General features: G+C 47.2%; 1 long non-coding RNA gene across 1 annotated transcript in view; it reads left to right on the top strand.

Annotated features, from left to right (window-relative positions):
* Positions 1-716: 716 nt before the first annotated feature.
* The window catches only part of LOC132207872 (uncharacterized), a 157,080-nt gene continuing 131,295 nt past the window's right edge, over positions 717-26,501 (top strand). The window contains exons 1-2 of the long non-coding RNA XR_009443941.1: positions 717-875; positions 4,938-5,050. This is a non-coding gene — a long non-coding RNA (uncharacterized LOC132207872). The remainder of the gene's footprint in view (positions 876-4,937; positions 5,051-26,501) is intronic.

Below are 26,501 nucleotides of genomic sequence, written 5' to 3'. Positions count from 1 at the left end.
GGCTCATCCCTCCATTAATACCGAAGGAAAATTGGAGTTTAAAAGTAAGTTCACCCGCTGTCAGGGAATGAAATGTTAATGTTGACTCGAACATAATTTTTAAAAAAGTCATTTCTTTGTGTAACACTGAACTCAAATTAAAATTTGGATATGCTAGTTTTACAGATGGTTGGATATTGAATTCATTTTAAATGAGGGTGAAGATCACTTTAAATCCAGCATATTTGTGAAGAAAAGAAATAGCATGTCAAATAAAATTAACTGCATGACTCTTCATAGCCCTATATGTAGAATTTCGTTCTGAACTATGAGACAGTTGTGACCCCATACTACCTCAGTGCTCATGGCAAGAGTAAGACTCCTGTTTGACGTGCTGTGCACTGCATGGAATGGCGGCAACATCAGATTCATTGATGCTTGAGAATCAAAAGAATATGACGATAAGAATTAAAATCAAAATCTCATTGAACACTTCAAGGAATGTATTACAGGAAGAGGGGGAAAACATGTATGACTAAGAGAAGGTGGTGGCGCAGATCACATAGACCTGTGTGCTAAAACTTATCACAAATTTCACATTGAATGGAACAGTTTAAACAGGCTGGAGGAAGCAGACATGCCAGCCCAAACTTTTTGAATTTGAACATTCTGTTCGTAAACATCAGCAAAATTGTGGGAAACATGTTTATTCTTTCTCTTTTATTGCACAGAACCATACGATTAGACTGTTTTGATGAGGAATTTAAAGATTATGTGTCCCATCCGTTTGACTCACCGTTTGGTACCATAGGTTGGTACGATCTTCGTTCGAGAAGAAAAAGGGATGTTCCAGATACAGAAAATGGTCAAACCATTTACTACAAAGTCCGTTTCTGGTTAGTATTAATTAATGCAGTTAACATTTTTAGCTCGACCTGATTGCACAATGGAGTCAATAAGAAAATTCCATCTGATATTCCACATAAATTTTAAGTGGATATTAAAGCAGCTCATTTCTTTTTCACGCTGTATGCTGCTTTTAAGAATGGTTGTCTTCTTGTCGAAATGTTTAGCTTTGACTCCATGGCTTCTTCCATGAGCTCACATTGAAACACATGTTTCTTCAGCCAAAAATGCACGTTTACCCGGTGTCGCTTGACTAACCTTCCCCTGTGGTCGTTCCCCTGAAATCCCCTGCAGTAGCTCCCCTGAAAAACAACTATACCATTTTGGATACTGTTCCGGGGGATGACTTAGCAGGGGTATGCAGTAGGGTGCAGGTCTCTGGCACAGAGTCTGTCCCTCTTGCACAGAACGGAAGCGGGGATAGGAAGAGAGTGATAGTCATTGGGGACTGAATAGTTAGAGGGACTGATAGAAGATTTGCCGGGAACGAAAGAGACTCACGATTGGTGTGTTGCCTACCAGGTGCCAGGGTCTGTGATGTCACGAATATCCTGGGTGGGAAATTGGCTAGTGCCATTCGGTTGGATTTAAACGAGCTCAGAACGGGGATGGGAAACTGAGGTGTAGTCCTAGTACACAGGAGGATGAGCATAGGGAGGACATGGTCAGGACCTCACTGTCACAGAAGTGTGCTGGCAGACAGCAAGCTGGATTGAAGTGTGACGACTTTAATGCCGGGAGTATCCGGAATAATGTAGGTGAGCTTGCAGCTTGGATAGGTACCTGGGACTTCGATGTTGTGGCCATTTCGGAGGCATGGATAGAGCAGGGTCAGGAATGGATGTTGCAGGTTCTCGGGTTTAGATCTTTCATTAAGGTCTGGGAAGGTGGTAAAAGAGGGGGAGGTGTGGCTTTGTTGGTCAAGGACAGTATAACGGCGGCTGAAAGAACCTTTGAGGACTCGTCTACTGCGGTTGTATGGGCTGAGGTTGCCAAGGAAGGTTTGTCGACTGAGTCAGTGTGGGTGGAAGTTCGGAACAGGAAGGCAGCAGTCACCTCACTGCGGGTTTTCTACAGACCCCAAATAGCAGTTGGGAGATCGAAGAACTCATTGGCCGGCAGATTGTTGAAAAGTGCAAACGTAGCAGGGTTGTTGTTATGGGTGACTTCAACTTTCCCAATATAGATTGAAACCTCCTTAGTGCAGATGGTTTGGATGGAGCCGTTTTTGTCAGGTGTGTTCAGGAGGGTTTCCTGACTCAGTATGTGGACAGGCCGACGAGGCGGGAGGCCATTTTGGATTTGGTGCTCGGCGATGAGCCAGGACAGGTGTCAGATCTCGTGGTGGGAGAACACTTTGGCGACAGTGACCGCAAGAGCCTCCCATTTACCATAGCCATGGAAAGGGAAAGGAGCAGTTACCAGGGGAAGATATTTCACTGGGGTCAAGGAAACTATGATGCTATCAGACAGGAGTTGGGAAGTACAGATTGGGAGCAATTGTTCCACAGAAAGGGCGCAGCAGACATGTGGAGGCTGTTCAAGGAGCAGTTGTTGCGAGTGATGTATAAATTTGTTCCTCTGAGACAGGTAAGAAGGGGTAAGATTAAGGAGCCTTGGATGACGGGTCCAGAGGTGCTTCTTGTCAAAAAGAAAAGGCAGCGTACGTAAGGTGGAGGAAGTGAGGGTCTAGCACAGCTTTAGAGTATTACAGGCCTGCTCGGAAGGAGCTCAAAAGATATTGCCTGTACAATTGTTACCTGTTACAACCTTTGCGTCCACGCTTGCTCATTCAATGGTGTCAAGATGCCAGCAGTGCATGTACCTTCTCCATCCCCTAATGCCGTCAGCTCACACAAGACATAGTCCTTACTTAAAATCTTCTGATCAACCAAAGTTCATTGTAATGGACATTTTAGTTATCTGTCATGAAACGAAAACTGATTCTGACTGGCATGACCTGCAGTGCAAATGAATATAATCTGTGAAACGAGATTCCTTATGGGCTTGCAGCCGCTACAAATAATTGCTTTTCAAAGACGTTGCATACATACATTTTTTTCTCCTATCACCTTAGATTATTTTTTTGTTTATGCATGTTGTGTGGGTTTCCAGTCAGGCGCATAAACACAGGTTGATGCAGTCACTGTTACAACACGGTATTGAAGGAGAATTTGTGATCTTTGGAGTTTCATTCCAGTGTATGAAGGAGTGCATCATCAAGCCACTTCAGAGCACTACTGGCGACAAATTGTTGCAAGTTTTCAAGTGTTACCGATCGTCACATAAAATATGGCCTTTTTGTTGTTGCACTTTTCATCTTAACTTCAACATATCTAGTATTTAGGCTTGGAAACTATTTCAAGTTTTTTGATTTACTTGTTCAAAATCATTTATGATTGTTGTCATGATATCTACAATATGTTATTTTGATTGGACATAGAGGATTGGATCTGTCTTAATGGAAATAATGTATGCGCTTATAAAACCCCTTCTGGGCAAGGTAGTTGCTCAGTGGTTAGAGCTGCTCATGCACTGGGGAGCCAATTGAGATTCCAGTCTTGGGTAACTATCTGTGTGGAATTGACACGTCCTCCCTGCGTCTGCGAGGGGCTTCCGCCAGGTGCTGCAGTTTCCTCCCATTGTTCAAAGATGTGCAGGTCCTTATATGTGATTTGTGAAGCGTTTCTTAAATGTTTCAATCCTGCCAGCATCCAGTGCCTTGGACAAAATAACTGGAGATGAATAAAAGATACAGTGCCTTTTGACACCATTTCCTGCTGGATTTTCATCAATCCTGCTTTATATCGGTGACAACTTCCATGACCTTTTTTGATGCTATGTCTGAATTGACAGTCTAGTTCCAAATATTTGTTGTGCAGTATTTCAAGGTCTCTGTTATAGCATACCCACGAATGTCCACTTCAAAAGATACTTCCATATCATAGAATCCCTACGGTGTGGAAACAAGCCCCTTTTGACCCAAGAAGTCCACGGCCACCCTCCAAAGAGCGTCTCACCCTGACTCATCCCCCGACCCTTTCCTCAGTAACCCTACATTTCCCATGACTAACACACCTAATCTACACATCCCTAAACAGAATGGGCAAGTTTGGCATGGCCCATACACTGAGCCTGCACATCTTTGGACTGTGGGAGGAAACCAGAGCACCCAGCAGGAACCCATGCAGGCATGGGCAGAATGTACAAACTCCGCACAGAAAATCGTCCAACGGTGGGATCGAACCTGGGTCCCTGGCGCTGTGAGTCAGCAGTGCTAACCACTGAGCCACCGTGCTGCCCTTGGAGTTTGACAGAGCTTGCTTGTTCCTGGGTGGCCTCAAACTGCCAACCTCCACTTAGTGGCAAAAGTGCTGACCAACTGCACTCATCTTCACTGGTTTTTGCTTTGTATCATTGAATTCAATCCTTCAAACTCTATGATAAATATTTAAATTTCTGTTGATATGTGAGCGTTGTTTTTCGTACACAGTATTGGTTTATTATGTTTCATTGGTACATAATGAATATTTTATGTATATGCAAATGGGCAAGTTGGTAACGATGCAGTCCACAGACCTGGAGGATAATAACACTGTCCTTCAATCGCCCACGATGCCCTCTGCAAATTGGTAGAAAACAAAAATTTCTATAAGATTCATCTCTCCTCCCGTCAGTCGATCAAAATTAATTCATGATTTTGTACAGGCCAATAACCGTAAGATTACACGAGCCTAAACAAAACTACTGGCTCATATTAGTTCAGTCAAGTGAAAGGGCAACAATAGAGGTAGTAGGAACTGCAGATGCTGGAGAATCTGAGATAAGAAGGTGTAAAGCTGGATGAACACAGCAGGCCAAGCAGTATCATTCGGCTCTACACCTTGTTATCTCAGATTCTCCAGCGCCAATTTTCTGAAGTAGGGTCTCGTCCCGAAACATCAGCTTTCTTGCTTCTCTGATGCTGCTTGACCTGCTGTGTTCATCCAGCTCTCCACCTTGGGCAACAATAGAGTATGCTTTAAGTCACTAGATGGGTTTGTCTTCCTTAGGGTGGAGTTAGTGGAACCGAAAAAGATGTCTCCCTCACAGCGTTTGTGACAAAAGAATTGCATCGTTCCTTGGCGGCCTTTCAGCAGAAGAATATTCAGACATTTCCCGAGTGGTAAGAATGTAACTTCTTTTACTTCTCTTTATCTCACTTTTTCCAACAATTGGAAAATAGATTTTAGAAATAACATCGAGCTGATGAAGTGTGAAAAGAAGAATAATTCCAAGCAGTGGTGGGAGTTGGTCAGTGAGGTGGGAGGAGTGGATAGGTGGGAGAGAAGGCGGACAGGTCATGGAGGCGGGGATGAGTGGAGGAACTAGTCTTGGGATGAGGCTGGTGGGTGGGGAGATTTTGAGGGTGGCCAAGTCCACATTGAGGCTATTGAGTTGGAAGCTCCCGAGGCAGAATATGAGGTGCTGCTCCTCCAGTTTCTGGGTGGTTTGGTTGTGACACTGGAAGAGGCCCAGGATGGACATGTCATTCAGGGAGTGGGAGGGGGAGTTGAAGTGATGCAATGATTTGGACATGAAAATAGAAGGTGTGGTTAGTAAGTTTCCCAATGATTGAAGGTGTAGTAGCCAGCCAAGAAGGTCACCTCAGAATACAATGGGACATTGACAAGGGCCAATAAACTGAGGAATGGCAGATGGTGTTGAGGTTAGACAAATGTGAGGTGCTACATTATGGAAAGGCAAATCAGGGCAGCACGTTTACACTCAAGGTTGTGGGGAGTGTTGCTTAATAAAGAGACACTGGAGTGCAGTTTCGTAGTTGCATCAAAGTACAGCCACCGGTAGAAAGGATATGAAGGAGACATTTGGTGTGCTCGCCTTTATCGGTCAGTGCATTGAGGATAGGAGTTGGGAGATCACTTAGCAGCCATATAGGACGTTGGTTCGGCTGCTTTTGGAATACTGCAATCGATTTTGGTCTCCTTGCGAGAGGAAGGATGTCGGTGCAACATTGAGGGCCGAAGGGCCTGTTCTGCGCTGTGTTGTTGTATGTTGTAAACTTGAAAGGGTTCAGAGAAGATCTACAAGGATGTTACGAGCATCGGAGGTTGGAGGTATACCGTGGGCTTGAAGAGGCAGCTCTTTCTTGGAAATTTGGAGTTCAGGGCTGACCATATAGAAGTTTATACAATTACGAGGGACGTGGATACAGCGAACAGCCAAGATCTTTTCCCCGGGTTGCTGGAATCCAAAACTGGAGGGAATAGGTTAAAAATGAGAGAGGGAAGATTTAAAATGGACCGGATTTTTTTCATAGTGGTGCATGTATGGAGTGAGCTGCCAGAGGAAGTGGTGGAGGCTTGTACGTTTAAAAGGCATGTGGATGGGTATATGAATAGGATGGGTTGAGAGGAATATGGGCCAAATGCTGGCAAATGGGACTAAATTAATTTAGGATATCTGGTCAACATAGACAAATTGGGCCAAAGGATCTGTTTCCCGACTGTACATCTCTCTGATTCTAAGTGTCTTTTTTCTTAACCACGTGGCCCATAATTAGAAAAACTTGAATCAGGATTTAGGAATATGACAATTCTAATTGGATCTGTTTGATGAAATTAACTCTGTAGGTAATGGTGGTTGAATTATGATTTATCAAATTTGAGTTTATTGCAGCATCTTATAGAATAGAGGAAACACGTAGTCAAAATTGAAAATCAAAACTTGGTAAAATTTTGCATTGGAAATACATGACCAGCCATTGGAGGAGATTCATGACCATTGCATTCAAGTGAGAACAACAAATGCGATTCAGTGACTCAGTGAAATGGGATTCAGTGACTCAGTGAAATTGGATGCAGTGACTGTGTGAACTGGGATGCAGTGACTGAGGGTAATGGGATGCAGTGACTGAGGGTAATTAGATGCAGTGACTGAGTGAAATAGGATGCAGTGACTGCGGGAAATGGGTTGTAGTGACTGCGGGAAGTGGGTTGTAGTGACTGAGGGAAATGGGATACAGTGACTGATGGAAATGGGATGCGTTGACTGATGGAAATGGGATGCGTTGACTGATGGAAATGGGATGCGTTGACTGATTGAAAGGAGATGCACTGACTGTGGGAAATGGCATGCTGTGTCTGAGGGTAATGGAATGCAGTGACTGAGGGGAATGGGATGCCGAGACTGATTGAACTGGGTTGCAGTGACTGAGTAAACTGGGATGCTATGACTATGTCTAATGGGATGCAGTGACTGAGGGAAATGGGATCCAGTGACTGTGGGAAATGGGTTGCAGTGTCTGAGTGAAATGGGATGCAGTGACTGAGTGAAATGGGCTGCAGTGAATGTGTGAACTGGGATGCAGTGACTCATGGAGATGGGATGCTGTGACTGAGTGAAATGGGATGCTGTGACTGAGGGTAATGGGAGGCAGTGACTGAGGGAAAGGTGATTCCGTGTATTTGGGAAATGGGATGCGGTGACTGTGGCGAATGGGATGCAGTGACTGTGGGAGATGGAATGCAGTGACTGAGTGAAATGGGATGCTGTGACTGAGGTTAATGGGATGCAGTGACTGAGGGAAAGGAGATGCAGTGACTGTGGGAAATGGCATGCTGTGACTGAGAGAAATGGGATGCTGTGACTGACGGTTTTGGGATGCAGTGACTCTTAAATGGGATGCAGTGACTGCGTGAAGTGGGCTGCAGTGACTGTGTCAAATGGGTTGCAGTGACTGAGTGAAATGGGATGCAGTGACTGATGGAAATGGGATGCAGTGACTGATGGGAATGGGATGCAGTGTCTGAGTAAAATGGGATGCTGTGACTGAGCGTACTATGATGCAGTGACTGAGGGTAATGGGATGTAGTGACTGATGGTAATGGGATGCAGTGACTGGGAAATGGGATGCAGTGATTGATGGAAATGGGACGCAGTGACTAAGTGAAATGGGACGCAGTGACTGATGGAAAGGAGAGGCAGTGACTCTGTGAAATGGGATGCAGTGACTGAGTGAAATGGGCTGCAGTGACTGAGTGAAATGGGATTGCCGTGACTGTGGAAAGGAGATGCAGTGACTGAGGGAAATGGGATGCAGTGACTGAGGGAAATGGGTTGCAGTGACTGAGGGAAATGGGATGCAGTGACTGAGGGAAATGAGATGCCGAGACTGAGTGAACTGGGATGCAGTGACTGATGGAAATGGTATGCAGTGACTGAGGGAAATGGGATGCAGTGACTGACGGAAATGGAATGCAGTGTCTGTTGGAAATGGGATCCTGCGACTGAAGGTAATGGGATGCAGTGACTGAGGGTAATGGGATTCAGTGACTGTGGGGAATGGGATGCAGTGACTGAGGGAAATGGGTTGCAGTGACTGAGGGAAATGGGATGCAGTGACTGAGGGAAATGAGATGCCGAGACTGAGTGAACTGGGATGCAGTGACTGATGGAAATGGTATGCAGTGACTGATGGAAATGGGATGCAGTGACTGACGGAAATGGAATGCAGTGTCTGTTGGAAATGGGATCCTGCGACTGAAGGTAATGGGATGCAGTGACTGAGGGTAATGGGATTCAGTGACTGTGGGGAATGGGATGCAGTGACTGAGGGAAATGGGATTCAGTGACTGAGATAAATGGGATGCAGTGACTGATGGAAATGGGATGCAGTGAATGAGGGAAATGGGATTCAGTGACTGAGATGAATGGGATGCAGTGACTGATGGAAATGGGATGCAGTGACTGAGGGTAATGGGTTGCAGTCACTGAGTGAAATGGGATGCTGTGACACTGTGGAATGGGATGCAGTGACTCAGTGGAATTTGACGCATTGACTGAGGGAAAGGAGATGCAGTGAATGTGGGAAATGGGATGCTCTGACTGAGGGTAATGTGATGCAGTGACTGAGGGTAACGCGATGCAGTGACTGTGGTTAATGGGATGCAGTGAATGAGGGAGAGGAGATGCAGTTAATGTGGGAAATTGGATGCAATGACTGAGGGAAATGGGATGCAGTGACTGATGGAAATCAGATGCAGTGTCTGAGGGAAATGGAATGCAGTGTCTGAGGGAAATGGGATGCTGTGACTGAGCGTACTGGGATGCAGTGACTGAGGGTAATGGGATGGAGTGACTGATGGTAATGGGATGTAGTGACTGATGGTAATGGGATGCAGTGACTGAGGTGAAATGGGATGCAGAGACTGAGTGAAATGGCATGCAGTGATTGAGGAACGGCGATGCAGTGACTGTGGGAAATGGGATGCAGTGACTGCGTGAAATGGGATGCAGTGGCTGAGTGAAATGGCATGCAGTGGCTGAGTGAAATGGGATGCAGTGACTGAGTGAAATGCGATGCAGTGAATGAGTGAAATGAGATGCACGGACTGATGGAAATTGGATGCAGTGACAGAGTGACGTGAGCTGCAGTGACTGAGTGAAATGAGATGCATTGTTTGATGGAAATATGATGCAGTAACTGACGGAAATGAGATGCAGTGACTGAGGGAAGTGGGATGCAGTGACTGAGGGACATGGGATGCAGTGACTGAGCGAAATGGGATGCACGATTTTTGGGAAGTAGGATGCAATCGCTGATTGAAATGAGATACAGAGACTGTGGGAAAGGAGATGCTGTGACAATGGGAAAATGGATGCAGTGACAGAGTGAAATGGGATGCAATGACTGCGTGAAATGCGATGCAGTGGCTGCGTGAAATGGGATGCAGTGACTCAGTGAAATGTGATTCAATCACTGAGTGAAATGTGATTCCGTCACTGAGTGAAATATGATGCATTCACTCAGTGTACTGTGATTCAGTCACTGAGTCAACTGTGATTCAGTCACTGAGTCAACTGTGATTCAGTCACTGAGTGAAATGGGATGCAGTGGCTCAGGGAAATAGGATGCAGTGACTGAGTGAAATGGAATGCAGTAACTGAGGGAAATGGGATACAGTGAATGAGGGAAATGGGATGCTTTGACTGAGTGAAATGGAATGCAGTGACTGAAGGACATGGGATGCAGTGACTAAGGGACATGGGATGCAGTGACTGAGGGAAATGGGATGCAGTGACGAAGTGAAATGGGATGCAGTGAATGAGGGACGTGGGATGCAGTGACTGCGTGAAATGGGTTGCGGTGACTGAGTGAAATGAGATGCGGTGACTGAGGGAAATGGGATGCAGTGACTGAGGGACATGGGATGCAGTGACTGAGGGACATGGGATGCAGTGACTGAGGGACATGGGATGCATCGGCTGAGTGAAATGCGATGCAGAGACTGAGGGAAAGGAGATGCTGTGACTGTGGGAAATGGGATGCAGTGAGTGTGGGAAATTGAATGCAGCGTCTGTGAGATACGGGAAACAATGACTGTTGGAAATGGGATGCAGTGACTGTGGTGAAGGAGATGCAGTGATTGAGTGAAATGGGAAGCACTGACTGAGTGAAATGTGATTCAGTCACTGAGTGAAATGGGATGCAGTCAGTGAGTGAAATGTGTTGCATTCACTGAGTGAAATGGGATGCAGTCACTGAGTGAAATGGGATGCAGTGACTGAGTGAAATGGGACGCAGTGACTGAGTGAAATGGGATGCTGTGACACTGTGGAATGGGATGCAGTGACTCACTGGAATGTGACGCATTGACTGAGGGAAAGGAGATGCAGTGAATGTGGGAAATGGGATGCAGTGACTGAGGGAAATGGGATGCAGTGACCGAGTGAAATGAGATGCAGTGACTGAGCAAAATGGGATGCAGTATTTTTGGGAAGTAGGATGCAATCACTGATTGAAATGAGATGCAGAGACTGTGGGAAAGGAGACGCTGAGTCTATGGGAAATGGGATACAGTGAGTGTTGGAAATTGAATGCAGTGTCTGTGAGATATGGGAACCAGTGACTGATGGAAATTGGATGCTGTGACTGTGGTGAAGGAGCTGCAGTGATGGAGTCAATTGGGATGCAGAGACTGAGTGAAATGTGATACAGTGACTGAGTGAAATGTGATGCAGTGACTGAGTGAAATGGGATGCAGTGACTGCGTGAAATGGGATGCAGTGACTGCGTGAAATGCGATGCAGTGACTGCGTGAAATGGGATCCAATGACTGCGTGAAATGGGACGCAGTGACTGAGTGAAATGTGATTCAGTCACTGAGTGAAATGTGATTCCGTCACTGAGTGAAATATGTTGCACTCACTGAGTGTACTGTGATTCAGTAACTGAGTGTACTGTGATGCAGTGACTGAGTGAAATGGGATGCAGTGGCTGAGTGAAATGAGATGCAGTGACTGAGTGAAATGAGATGCAGTGACTGAGTGAAATGGGATGCAGTGACTGAGGGACATGGGATGCAGTGACTGAGGGAAATGGGATGCAGTGACGGAGGGACGTGGGATGCAGTGACTGAGGGAAATGGGATGCAGTGACAGAGTGACATGAGCTGCAGTGACAGAGGGACTGGGAAGGATTTTCTGAGTTAATAGGGAATCAGTGCCCGAGCGGGCTTCGGGTGCAGTGACTGAGGGAAATGGGATACAGTGCCTGACCGAAAAGGGACGCACTGACTGGGTGAAATGGGACATGGGATGCAGTGACTGAGGGACATGGGATGCAGTGACACACGGACATGGGATGCAGTGACCTGAGGGAATTGGGATGCTGTGACTGAGGGAAATGGGATGCAGTGATTGCGTGAAATGGGTTGCAGTGACTGAGTGAAATGCGGTGCAGTCACTGAGTGCAATGGGATGCAGTTAATAAGTGCAATGGGATGCAGGGACTAGGTGAAATGGGATACAGTGACTGATGGAAATTGGATGCAAAGACTGAGGGAAATGGGATGCAGTCACTGAGGGAAATGGGATGCAGTGAGTGTGGGAAATTGAATGCATCGTCTGTGAGATACGGGAAACAGTGACTGATGGAAATGTGATGCAGTGACTGTGGTGAAGGAGATGCAGTGATTGAGTAAATGGGATGCAGTGACTGAGTGAAATGTGATGCAGTGACTGAGTGAAATGTGATGCAGTGGCTGCGTGAAATGGGATGCAGTGACTAAGTGAAATGGGACGCAGTGACTGATGGAAAGGAGATGCAGTGACTGAGTGAACTGGGATGCAGTGACTGATGGAAATGGTATGCAGTGACTGAGGGAAATGGAATGCAGTGACTGAGTGAAATGGGATTGCCGTGACTGTGGAAAGGAGATGCAGTGACTGAGGAAATGGGATGCAGTGACTGAGGGAAATGGGATGCAGTGACTGAGGGAAATGGGATGCAGTGACTGAGGGAAATGAGATGCCGAGACTGAGTGAACTGGGATGCAGTGACTGATGGAAATGGTATGCAGTGACTGAGGGAAATGGAATGCAGTGACTGACGGAAATGGGATGCAGTGTCTGTTGGAAATGGGATCCTGCGACTGAAGGTAATGGGATGCAGTGACTGAGTGAAATGGGATGCAGTGACTGAGGGCAATGGGATGCAGTGACTGAGTGAAATTGGATTGCCGTGACTGTGGAAAGAAGATGCAGTGACTGAGGAAATGGGATGCAGTGACTTTGGAAATGGGATGCAGTGACTGAGGGAAATGGGATGCAGTGACTGAGGGAAATGGGAGGCAGTGACTGACGGAAATGGAATGCAGTGTCTGTTGGAAATGGGATCCTGCGACTGAAGGTAATGAGATGCCGTGACTGAGGGTAATGGGATGCAGTGACTGAGTGAAATGGGATGCAGTGACTGAGTGAAATGGGATGCAGTGACTGGGAAATGGGATGCAGTGACTGTGTGAAATGGGACGCAGTGACTGAGTGAAATGGGACGCAGTGACTGATGGAAAGGAGATGCAGTGACTGATGGAAATGGAATGCAGTGTCTGACGGAAATTGAATGCCGCATCAGTGAGAAACGGGATGCAGTGACTGAGAGAAATGGGATCCAGCGACTGAGGGAAATGGAATGCCGTGACTGAGGGAAATGGGATGCAGTGACTGAGTGAAATGGGAAGCAGTGACTGATGGAAATGAGACGCCGTGACTTGGGGAAAGGAGATGCAGTGACTGTGGGAAATGGGATGCAGTGACTGTGGGAAATGGGATGCAGTGACTTACGGAAATGGGATGAAGTGACTGAGTGAGATGGAATGCAGTGTCTGAGTGAAATGGGATGCAGTGTCTGAGTGAAATGGGATGCAGTTAATGAGTGAAATGAGATGCAGTTAATGAGTGAAATGAGATGCAGTGACTGATGGAAATTGGATGCACTGACAGAGTGACATGCGCTGCAGTGCCAGATAGAAATGTGATGCAGTTACTGTGGGACATGGGATGCAGTGACTGAGGTACTGGGAAGGAGTGACTGAGTTAATAGGGATGCAGTGCCCGAGGGGGCTTCGGGTGCAGTGACTGAGTGAAATGGGATGCAGTGACTGATGGTAATGGGATGCAGTGACTGAGTGAAAAGAGATACAGTGACTGAGTGAAATGGTATGAAGTGACTGAGGGAAATGGTATGAAGTGACTGAGGGCAATGGGATGCAGTGACTGACGGAAATGGGATGCAGTGTCTGTGTGAAATGGGATCCTGCGACTGAGGTTCATGGGATGCAGTGACTGAGTGAAGTGGGATGCAGTGACTTAGTGAAGTGGGATGCAGTGACTGAGTTAAGTGGGATGCAGTGACTGAGGGTAATAGGATGCAGTGACTGAGGACAATGGGATGCAGTGATTGGGAAATGGGATGCAGTGATTGATGGAAATGGGACGCAGTGACTAAGTGAAATGGGACGCAGTGACTGATGGAAAGGAGATGCAGTGACTGAGTGAACTGGGATGCAGTGACTGATGGAAATGGTATGCAGTGACTGAGGGAAATGGAATGCAGTGACTGAGTGAAATGGGATTGCCGTGACTGTGGAAAGGAGATGCAGTGACTGAGGAAATGGGATGCAGTGACTGAGGGAAATGGGATGCAGTGACTGAGGGAAATGAGATGCCGAGACTGAGTGAACTGGGATGCAGTGACTGATGGAAATGGTATGCAGTGACTGAGGGAAATGGAATGCAGTGACTGACGGAAATGGGATGCAGTGTCTGTTGGAAATGGGATCCTGCGACTGAAGGTAATGGGATGCAGTGACTGAGTGAAATGGGATGCAGTGACTGAGGGCAATGGGATGCAGTGACTGAGTGAAATTGGATTGCCGTGACTGTGGAAAGAAGATGCAGTGACTGAGGAAATGGGACGCAGTGACAGATGGAAATGGGATGCCCTGACTGAGTGTAAAGTGAAGCATTGAGTGAAATGGGATGCAGTGGCTGTGTGAAATGCGATGCAGTGGCTGTGTGAAATGGGATGCAGTGGCTGTGTGAAATGGGATGCAGTGACTGTGTGAATAGGGATGCAGTGACTGAGGGAAAGGAGATGCAGTGTCTGTTTGAAATGGGATGCAGCGACTCAAGTGAATGGGATGCCGTGTCTGTGGGGAATAGGATGCAGTGACTCTGGGGAATGGGATGCAGTGACAGTGCGGAATGGGATGCAGTGACTGCGATAAATGGGATGCAGTGACTGATGGAAATGGGATGCAGTGAATGAGGGAAATGGGATTCAGTGACTGTGGGGAATGGGATGCAGTGACTGATGGAAATGGGATTCAGTGACTGAGATAAATGGGATGCAGTGACTGATGGAAATGGGATGCAGTGAATGAGGGAAATGGGATTCAGTGACTGAGATGAATGGGACGCAGTGACTGATGGAAATGGGATGCAGTGACTGAGGGTAATGGGTTGCAGTCACTGAGTGAAATGGGATGCTGTGACACTGTGGAATGGGATGCAGTGACTCACTGGAATGTGACGCATTGACTGAGGGAAAGGAGATGCAGTGAATGTGGGAAATGGGATGCAGTGACTGAGGGAAATGGGATGCAGTGACCGAGTGAAATGAGATGCAGTGACTGAGTGAAATGGGATGCAGTATTTTTGGGAAGTAGGATGCAATCACTGATTGAAATGAGATGCAGAGACTGTCAATTGGGATGCAGTGACTGAGTGAAATGTGATGCAGTGACTGAGTGAAATGGGATGCAGTGACTGCGTGAAATGGGATGCAGTGACTGCGTGAAATGGGATGCAGTGGCTGAGTGAAATGGCATGCAGTGGCTGAGTGAAATGGGATGCAGTGACTGAGTGAAATGCGATGCAGTGAATGAGTGAAATGAGATGCACGGACTGATGGAAATTGGATGCAGTGACAGAGTGACGTGAGCTGCAGTGACTGAGTGAAATGAGATGCATTGTTTGATGGAAATATGATGCAGTAACTGACGGAAATGAGATGCAGTGACTGAGGGAAATGGGATGCAGTGACTGAGGGACATGGGATGCAGTGACTGAGCGAAATGGGATGCACGATTTTTGGGAAGTAGGATGCAATCGCTGATTGAAATGAGATACAGAGACTGTGGGAAAGGAGATGCTGTGACAATGGGAAAATGGATGCAGTGACAGAGTGAAATGGGATGCAATGACTGCGTGAAATGCGATGCAGTGGCTGCGTGAAATGGGATGCAGTGACTCAGTGAAATGTGATTCAATCACTGAGTGAAATGTGATTCCGTCACTGAGTGAAATATGATGCATTCACTCAGTGTACTGTGATTCAGTCACTGAGTCAACTGTGATTCAGTCACTGAGTCAACTGTGATTCAGTCACTGAGTGAAATGGGATGCAGTGGCTCAGGGAAATAGGATGCAGTGACTGAGTGAAATGGAATGCAGTAACTGAGGGAAATGGGATACAGTGAATGAGGGAAATGGGATGCTTTGACTGAGTGAAATGAGATGCAGTGACTGAAGGACATGGGATGCAGTGACTAAGGGACATGGGATGCAGTGACTGAGGGAAATGGGATGCAGTGACGAAGTGAAATGGGATGCAGTGAATGAGGGACGTGGGATGCAGTGACTGAGGGACATGGGATGCAGTGACTGCGTGAAATGGGATGCGGTGACTGAGTGAAATGAGATGCGGTGACTGAGGGAAATGGGATGCAGTGACTGAGGGACATGGGATGCAGTGACTGAGGGACATGGGATGCAGTGACTGAGGGACATGGGATGCATCGGCTGAGTGAAATGCGATGCAGAGACTGAGGGAAAGGAGATGCTGTGACTGTGGGAAATGGGATGCAGTGAGTGTGGGAAATTGAATGCAGCGTCTGTGAGATACGGGAAACAATGACTGTTGGAAATGGGATGCAGTGACTGTGGTGAAGGAGATGCAGTGATTGAGTGAAATGGGAAGCACTGACTGAGTGAAATGTGATTCAGTCACTGAGTGAAATGGGATGCAGTCAGTGAGTGAAATGTGTTGCATTCACTGAGTGAAATGGGATGCAGTCACTGAGTGAAATGGGATGCAGTGACTGAGTGAAATGGGACGCAGTGACTGAGTGAAATGGGATGCTGTGACACTGTGGAATGGGATGCAGTGACTCACTGGAATGTGACGCATTGACTGAGGGAAAGGAGATGCAGTGAATGTGGGAAATGGGATGCAGTGACTGAGGGAAATGGGATGCAGTGACCGAGTGAAATGAGATGCAGTGACTGAGCAAAATGGGATGCAGTATTTTTGGGAAGTAGGATGCAATCACTGATTGAAATGAGATGCAGAGACTGTGGGAAAGGAGACGCTGAGTCTATGGGAAATGGGATACAGTGAGTGTTGGAAATTGAATGCAGTGTCTGTGAGATATGGGAACCAGTGACTGATGGAAATTGGATGCTGTGACTGTGGTGAAGGAGCTGCAGTGATGGAGTCAATTGGGATGCAGTGACTGAGTGAAATGTGATACAGTGACTGAGTGAAATGTGATGCAGTGACTGAGTGAAATGTGATGCAGTGACTGCGTGAAATGGGATGCAGTGACTGCGTGAAATGCGATGCAGTGACTGCGTGAAATGGGATCCAATGACTGCGTGAAATGGGACGCAGTGACTGAGTGAAATGTGATTCAGTCACTGAGTGAAATGTGATTCCGTCACTGAGTGAAATATGTTGCACTCACTGAGTGTACTGTGATTCAGTAACTGAGTGTACTGTGATGCAGTGACTGAGTGAAATGGGATGCAGTGGCTGAGTGAAATGAGATGCAGTGACTGAGTGAAATGAGATGCAGTGACTGAGTGAAATGGGATGCAGTGACTGAGGGACATGGGATGCAGTGACTGAGGGAAATGGGATGCAGTGACGGAGGGACGTGGGATGCAGTGACTGAGGGAAATGGGATGCAGTGACAGAGTGACATGAGCTGCAGTGACAGAGGGACTGGGAAGGATTTTCTGAGTTAATAGGGAATCAGTGCCCGAGCGGGCTTCGGGTGCAGTGACTGAGGGAAATGGGATACAGTGCCTGACCGAAAAGGGACGCACTGACTGGGTGAAATGGGACATGGGATGCAGTGACTGAGGGACATGGGATGCAGTGACACACGGACATGGGATGCAGTGACCTGAGGGAATTGGGATGCTGTGACTGAGGGAAATGGGATGCAGTGATTGCGTGAAATGGGTTGCAGTGACTGAGTGAAATGCGGTGCAGTCACTGAGTGCAATGGGATGCAGTTAATAAGTGCAATGGGATGCAGTTAATAAGTGCAATGGGATGCAGGGACTAGGTGAAATGGGATACAGTGACTGATGGAAATTGGATGCAAAGACTGAGGGAAATGGGATGCAGTCACTGAGGGAAATGGGATGCAGTGAGTGTGGGAAATTGAATGCATCGTCTGTGAGATACGGGAAACAGTGACTGATGGAAATGTGATGCAGTGACTGTGGTGAAGGAGATGCAGTGATTGAGTAAATGGGATGCAGTGACTGAGTGAAATGTGATGCAGTGACTGAGTGAAATGTGATGCAGTGGCTGCGTGAAATGGGATGCAGTGACTGAGTGAAATGTGATGCAGTGACTGAGTGAAATGTGATGCAGTGTCTGAGTGAAATGTGATGCAGTGACTGAATGAAATGTGATGCAGTGACTGAGTGAAATTGGATTGCCGTGACTGTGGAAAGAAGATGCAGTGACTGAGGAAATGGGACGCAGTGACAGATGGAAATGGGATGCCCTGACTGAGTGTAAAGTGAAGCATTGAGTGAAATGGGATGCAGTGGCTGCGTGAAATGCGATGCAGTGGCTGTGTGAAATGGGATGCAGTGGCTGTGTGAACTGGGATGCAGTGACTGTGTGAATAGGGATGCAGTGACTGAGGGAAAGGAGATGCAGTGTCTGTTTGAAATGGGATGCAGCGACTCAAGTGAATGGGATGCCGTGTCTGTGGGGAATAGGATGCAGTGACTCTGGGGAATGGGATGCAGTGACAGTGCGGAATGGGATGCAGTGACTGCGATAAATGGGATGCAGTGACTGATGGAAATGGGATGCAGTGAATGAGGGAAACGGGATTCAGTGACTGTGGGGAATGGGATGCAGTGACTGATGGAAATGGGTTTCAGTGACTGAGATAAATGGGATGCAGTGACTGATGGAAATGGGATGCAGTGAATGAGGGAAATGGGATTCAGTGACTGAGATGAATGGGACGCAGTGACTGATGGAAATGGGATGCAGTGACTGAGGGTAATGGGTTGCAGTCACTGAGTGAAATGGGATGCTGTGACACTGTGGAATGGGATGCAGTGACTCACTGGAATGTGACGCATTGACTGAGGGAAAGGAGATGCAGTGAATGTGGGAAATGGGATGCAGTGACTGAGGGAAATGGGATGCAGTGACCGAGTGAAATGAGATGCAGTGACTGAGCGAAATGGGATGCAGTATTTTTGGGAAGTAGGATGCAATCACTGATTGAAATGAGATGCAGAGACTGTGGGAAAGGAGACGCTGAGTCTATGGGAAATGGGATACAGTGAGTGTTGGAAATTGAATGCAGTGTCTGTGAGATATGGGAACCAGTGACTGATGGAAATTGGATGCTGTGACTGTGTTGAAGGAGCTGCAGTGATGGAGTCAATTGGGATGCAGTGACTGAGTGAAATGTGATGCAGTGACTGAGTGAAATGGGATGCAGTGACTGCGTAAAATGGGATGCAGTGACTGCGTAAAATGCGATGCAGTGACTGTGTGAAATGGGATGCAATGACTGCGTGAAATGGGACGCAGTGACTGAGTGAAATGTGATTCCGTCACTGAGTGAAATATGTTGCACTCACTGAGTGTACTGTGATTCAGTAACTGAGTGTACTGTGATGCAGTGACTGAGTGAAATGGGATGCAGTGGCTGAGTGAAATGAGATGCAGTGACTGAGTGAAATGAGATGCAGTGACTGAGTGAAATGGGATGTGGGATGCAGTGACTGAGGGACATTGGATGCAGTGACTGAGGGACATTGAATGCCGTGACTGAGGGAAATGGGATGCAGTGACAGAGTGACATGAGCTGCACTGACAGAGGGACTGGGAAGGAGTTTCTGAGTTAATAGGGAATCAGTGCCCGAGCGGGCTTGGGGTGCAGTGACTGAGGGAAATGGGATACAGTGCCTGACCGAAAAGGGACGCACTGACTGGGTGAAATGTGATGCAGTGACTGAGGGACATGGGATGCAGTGACTTAGGGACATGGGATGCAGTGATACACGGACATGGGATGCAGTGACACACGGACATGGGATGCAGTGACCGGAGGGAATTGGGATGCAGTGACTGAAGGAAATGGGATGCAGTGATTGCGTGAAATGGGTTGCAGTGACTGAGTGAAATGCGATGCAGTCACTGAGTGCACTGGCAATGGGATGCATCACTGAGTGCAATGGGATGCAGGGACGAGGTGAAATGGGATGCAGTGACTGATGGAAATTGGATACAAAGACTGAGGGAAATGGGATGCAGTCACTGAGGGAAATGGGATGCAGTGAGTGTGGGAAATTGAATGCATCGTCTGTGAGATACGGGAAACAGTGACTGATGGAAATGTGATGCAGTGACTGTGGTGAAGGAGATGCAGTGATTGAGTAAATGTGATGCAGTGACTGAGTGAAATGTGATGCAGTGGCTGCGTGAAATGTGATGCAGTGACTGAGTGAAATGTGATGCAGTGACTGTTTGAAATGTGATTCAGTCACAGTGAAATGTGATTCCGTCACTGAGTGAAATGTGATGCGCTCACTGAGTGAACTGTGATTCAGTCAGTGGGTGAACTGTGATGCAGTGACTCAGTGAACTGTGATGCTGTCACTGAGTGCAATGGGATGCAGTGACCGATGGAAATTGGATGCAGTGACAGAGTGACATGAGCTGCAGTGTCTGATGGAAATGTGATGCAGTGACTGAGGGAAATGGGATGCAGTGACTGAGGGAAATGGGATACAGTGACTGAGGGAAATTGAATTCATTGTCTGTGAGATCCGGGAAACAGTGACTGATGGAAATGTGATGCAGTGACTGTGGCGAAGGAGATGCAGTGATTGAGTAGATGGGATGCAGTGACTGAGTGAAATGTGATGCAGTGACTGAGTGAAATGTGATGCAGTGACTGAGTGAAATGTGATGCAGTGACTGAGTGAAATGTGATGCAGTGGCTGCGTGAAATGGGATGCAGTGACTGAGGGAAATGGGATGCAGTATTTGTGGGAAGAAAGATGCAATCACTGAGTGAAATGAGATGCTGAGACTGAGGGCAAGGAGATGCTGTGACTATGTGCAATGGGATGCAGCGAATGTGGGAAATTGAATGCAGCATCTGTGAGATAAGGGAAACAGTGACTGATGGAAATGGGATGCACTGACTGTGTTGAAGGAGATGCAGTGACTGAGTGGAATGGGATGCAGTGACTGAGTGGAAAGGGATGCAGTGACTGAGGGAACTGGGATGCAGTGACTGAGGGAAATGGGATGCAGTGACTGAGGGAAATGGGACGCAGTGACTGTGTGAAATGTGATTCAGTCACTGAGTGAAATGTGATTCTGTCACTGAGTGAAATGTGATGCGCTCACTGAGTGAACTGTGATTCAGTCAGTGGGTGAACTGTGATGCAGTGACTCAGTGAACTGTGATGCTGTCACTGAGTGAAATGAGATGCACTGACTGATGGAAATTGGATGCAGTGACAGAGTGACATGAGCTGCAGTGTCTGATGGAAATGTGATGCAGTGACTGAGGGAAATGTGATGCAGTGACTGAGTGAAATGTGATGCAGTGGCTGCGTGAAATGGGATGCAGTGACTGAGTGAAATGTGATGCAGTGACTGTTTGAAATGTGATGCAGTGACTGTTTGAAATGTGATGCAGTGACTGAGTGAAATGTGATGCAGTGACTGCTTGAAATTGGATGCATCACTGAGTGCAATGGGATGCAGTGACCGATGGAAATTGGATGCAGTGACAGAGTGACATGAGCTGCAGTGTCTGATGGAAATGTGATGCAGTGACTGAGGGAAATGGGATGCAGTGACTGAGGGAAATGGGATGCAGTGACTGAGGGAAATGGGATGCAGTGACTGAGGGAAATTGAATTCATCATCTGTGAGATACGGGAAACAGTGACTGATGGAAATGTGATGCAGTGACTGTGGCGAAGGAGATGCAGTGATTGAGGAGATGGGATGCAGTGATTGAGTGAAATGTGATGCAGTGACTGAGTGAAATGTGATGCAGTGACTGAGTGAAATGGGAGGCACTGACCGAGTGAAATGGGATGCAGTGACTGAGGGAAATGGGATGCAGTATTTGTGGGAAGAAGGATGCAATCACTGAGTGAAATGAGATGCTGAGACTGAGGGCAAGGAGATGCTGTGACTATGTGCAATGGGATGCAGTGACTGTGGGAAATTGAATGCAGCGTCTGTGAGATAAGGGAAACAGTGACTGATGGAAATGGGATGCACTGACTGTGTTGAAGGAGATGCAGTGACTGAGTGGAATGGGATGCAGTGACTGAGTGAAATGGGATGCAGTGACTGAGGGAACTGGGATGCAGTGACTGAGGGAACTGGGATGCAGTGACTGAGGGAAATGGGATGCAGTGACTGAGGGAAATGGGACGCAGTGACTGAGGGAAATGGGACGCAGTGACTGAGTGAAATGTGATTCAGTCACTGAGTGAAATGTGATTCAGTCACTGAGTGAAATGTGATGCGCTCACTGAGTGAACTGTGATTCAGTCAGTGGGTGAACTGTGATGCAGTGACTCAGTGAACTGTGATGCTGTCACTGAGTGAAATGAGATGCACTGACTGATGGAAATTGGATGCAGTGACAGAGTGACATGAGCTGCAGTGACTGAGTGACATGAGCTGCAGTGACTGAGTGACATGAGCTGCAGTGACTGAGTGAAATGCGATGCAGTGGCTGAGTGAAATGGGATGCAGTGGCTGAGTGAAATGGGATGCAGTGGCTGAGTGAAATGGGATGCAGTGACTGGTGGAAATGAGATGCAATGACTAAGGGAAAGGAAATGCAGTGTCTGTGGGAAATGGGATGCTGCGACTGAGGGTAATGGGATGCAGTGACTGAGGGTAATGGGATGCAGTGACTGATGGAAATGGATGCAGTGACTGAGTGAAATGGGATGCAGTGACTGAGTGAAATGCGATGCAGTGAATGAGTGAAATGAGATGCACGGACTGATGGAAATTGGATGCAGTGACAGAGTGACGAGAGCTGCAGTGACTGAGTGAAATGAGATGCATTGTTTGATGGAAATATGATGCAGTAACTGACGGAAATGAGATGCAGTGACTGAGGGACATGCGATGCAGTGACTGAGGGACATGGGATGCAGTGACTGAGCGAAATGGGATGCACGATTTTTGGGAAGTAGGATGCAATCACTGATTGAAATGAGATACAGAGACTGTGGGAAAGGAGATGCTGTGACGATGGGAAAATGGATGCAGTGACTGAGTGAAATGGGATGCAATGACTGCGTGAAATGCGATGCAGTGGCTGCGTGAAATGGGATGCAGTGACTCAGTGAAATGTGATTCTGTCACTGAGTGAAATGTGATTCCGTCACTGAGTGAAATATGATGCACTCACTCAGTGTACTGTGATTCAGTCACTGAGTCAACTGTGATTCAGTCACTGAGTCAACTGTGATTCAGTCACTGAGTGAACTGTGATGCAGTCACTGAGTGAAATGGGATGCAGTGGCTCAGGGAAATAGGATGCAGTGACTGAGTGAAATGGGATGCAGTGACTGATGGAAATGGGATGCAGTGACTGAGTGAAATGAGATACATTGACTGAGTGAAATGGAATGCAGTAACTGAGGGAAATGGGATACAGTGAATGAGGGAAATGGGATGCTTTGACTGAGTGAAATGAGATGCAGTGACTGAGGGACATGGGATGCAGTGACTGAGGGACATGGGATGCAGTGACTGAGGGAAATGGGATGCAGTGACTGATGGAAATGGGATGCAGTGACTGAGTGAAATGAGATACATTGACTGAGTGAAATGGAATGCAATAACTGAGGGAAATGGGATGCTTTGACTGAGTGAAATGAGATGCAGTGACTGAGGGACATGGGATGCAGTGACTGAGGGACATGGGATGCAGTGATTGAGGGAAATGGGATGCAGTGAGTGTGGGAAATTGAATGCATCGTCTGTGAGATACGTGAAACAGTGACTGATGGAAATGTGATGCAGTGACTGTGGTGAAGGAGATGCAGTGATTGAGTAAATGGGATGCAGTGACTGAGTGAAATGTGATGCAGTGACTGAGTGAAATGGGATGCAGTGACTGAGTGTAATGGGATGCAGTGACTGATGGAAATGGATGCAGTGACTGAGTGAAATGGGATGCAGTGACTGAGTGAAATGGGATGCAGTGACTGAGGGAAATGCGATGCAATGACTGAGTGAAATGCGATGCAGTGAATGAGTGAAATGAGATGCACGGACTGATGGAAATTGGATGCAGTGACAGAGTGACGTGAGCTGCAGTGACTGAGTGAAATGAGATGCATTGTTTGATGGAAATATGATGCAGTAACTGACGGAAATGAGATGCAGTGACTGAGGGACATGGGATGCAGTGACTGAGGGACATGGGATGCAGTGACTGAGCGAAATGGGATGCACGATTTTTGGGAAGTAGGATGCAATCACTGATTGAAATGAGATACAGAGTCTGTGGGAAAGGAGATGCTGTGACGATGGGAAAATGGATGCAGTGACTGAGTGAAATGGGATGCAATGACTGCGTGAAACGCGATGCAGTGGCTGCGTGAAATGGGATGCAGTGACTCAGTGAAATGTGATTCAGTCACTGAGTGAAATGTGATTCCGTCACTGAGTGAAATATGATGCACTCACTCAGTGTACTGTGATTCAGTCACTGAGTCAACTGTGATGCAGTCACTGAGTGAACTGTGATGCAGTCACTGAGTGAAATGGGATGCAGTGACTGATGGAAATGGGATAGAGTGACTCAGTGAAATGAGATACATTGACTGAGTGAAATGGAATGCAGTAACTGAGGGAAAAGGGATACGGTGAATGAGGGAAATGGGATGCTTTGACTGAGTGAAATGAGATGCAGTGACTGAGGGACATGGGATGCAGTGACTGAGGGACATGGGATGCAGTGACTGAGGGAAATGGGATGCAGTGACTAAGTGAAATGGGACGCAGTGACTGAGGGATGTGGGATGCAGTGAATGAGGGACGTGGGATGCAGTGACTGAGGGACATGGGATGCAGTGACTGAGCGAAATGGGATGCACGATTTTTGGGAAGTAGGATGCAATCACTGATTGAAATGAGATACAGAGTCTGTGGGAAAGGAGATGCTGTGACGATGGGAAAATGGATGCAGTGACTGAGTGAAATGGGATGCAATGACTGCGTGAAACGCGATGCAGTGGCTGCGTGAAATGGGATGCAGTGACGCAGTGAAATGTGATTCAGTCACTAAGTGAAATGTGATTCCGTCACTGAGTGAAATATGATGCACTCACTCAGTGTACTGTGATTCAGTCACTGAGTCAACTGTGATGCAGTCACTGAGTGAACTGTGATGCAGTCACTGAGTGAAATGGGATGCAGTGACTCAGTGAAATGAGATACATTGACTGAGTGAAATGGAATGCAGTAACTGAGGGAAAAGGGATACAGTGAATGAGGGAAATGGGATGCTTTGACTGAGTGAAATGAGATGCAGTGACTGAGGGACATGGGATGCAGTGACTGAGGGACATGGGATGCAGTGACTGAGGGAAATGGGATGCAGTGACTAAGTGAAATGGGACGCAGTGACTGAGGGATGTGGGATGCAGTGAATGAGGGACGTGGGATGCAGTGACTGAGGGACATGGGATGCAGTGACTGCGTGAAATGGGATGCGGTGACTGAGTGAAATGAGATGCGGTGACTGAGGGAAATGGGATGCAGTGACTGAGGGAAATGAGATGCCGAGACTGAGTGAACTGGGATGCAGTGACTGATGAAAATGGGATGCAGTGACTGATGGGAATGGGATGCAGTGTCTGAGGGAAATGGGATGCTGTGACTGAGCGTACTGTGATGCAGTGACTGAGGGTAATGGGATGCAGTATTTGTGGGAAGAAGGATGCAATCACTGAGTGAAATGAGATGCTGAGACTGAGGGCAAGGAGATGCTGTGACTATGTGCAATGGGATGCAGTGAATGTGGTAAATTGAATGCAGCGTCTGTGAGATAAGGGAAACAGTGAGTGATGGAAATGGGATGCACTGACTGTGTTGAAGGAGGTGCAGTGACTGAGTGGAATGGGATGCAGTGACTGAGGGAACTGGGATGCAGTGACTGAGGGAACTGGGATGCAGTGACTGAGGGAAATGGGACGCAGTGACTGAGTGAAATGTGATTCAGTCACTGAGTGAAATGTGATTCAGTCACTGAGTGAACTGTGATTCCGTCACTGAGTGAAATGTGATTCAGTCACTGAGTGAAATGTGATGCACTCACTGAGTGAACTGTGATTCAGTCAGTGGGTGAACTGTGATGCAGTGACTCAGTGAACTGTGATGCTGTCACTGAGTGAAATGAGATGCACTGACTGATGGAAATTGGATGCTGTGACAGAGTGACATGAGCTGCAGTGACTGAGTGACATGAGCTGCAGTGACTGAGTGAAATGCGATGCAGTGGCTGAGTGAAATGGGATGCAGTGGCTGAGTGAAATGGGATGCAGTGGGGCGTGAAATGGGATGCAGTGACTGGTGGAAATGAGATGCAATGACTAAGGGAAAGGAAATGCAGTGTCTGTGGGAAATGGGATGCTGCGACTGAGGGTAATGGGATGCAGTGACTGATGGAAATGGATGCAGTGACTGAGTGAAATGGGATGCAGTGACTGAGTGAAATGGGATGCAGTGACTGAGTGAAATGCGATGCAGTGACTGAGTGAAATGCGATGCAGTGAATGAGTGAAATGAGATGCACGGACTGATGGAAATTGGATGCAGTGACAGTGACGTGAACTGCAGTGACTGAGTGAAATGAGATGCATTGTTTGATGGAAATATGATGCAGTAACTGACGGAAATGAGATGCAGTGACTGAGGGACATGGGATGCAGTGACT

This window comes from Stegostoma tigrinum, unplaced genomic scaffold, assembly GCF_030684315.1.
Source record: "Stegostoma tigrinum isolate sSteTig4 unplaced genomic scaffold, sSteTig4.hap1 scaffold_191, whole genome shotgun sequence".
In the NCBI taxonomy this organism is placed as follows: Eukaryota; Metazoa; Chordata; class Chondrichthyes; order Orectolobiformes; family Stegostomatidae; genus Stegostoma; species Stegostoma tigrinum.
The sequence above is the reverse complement of the archived record's forward strand: the minus strand, read 5'-3'. Positions and strand labels throughout refer to the sequence as shown.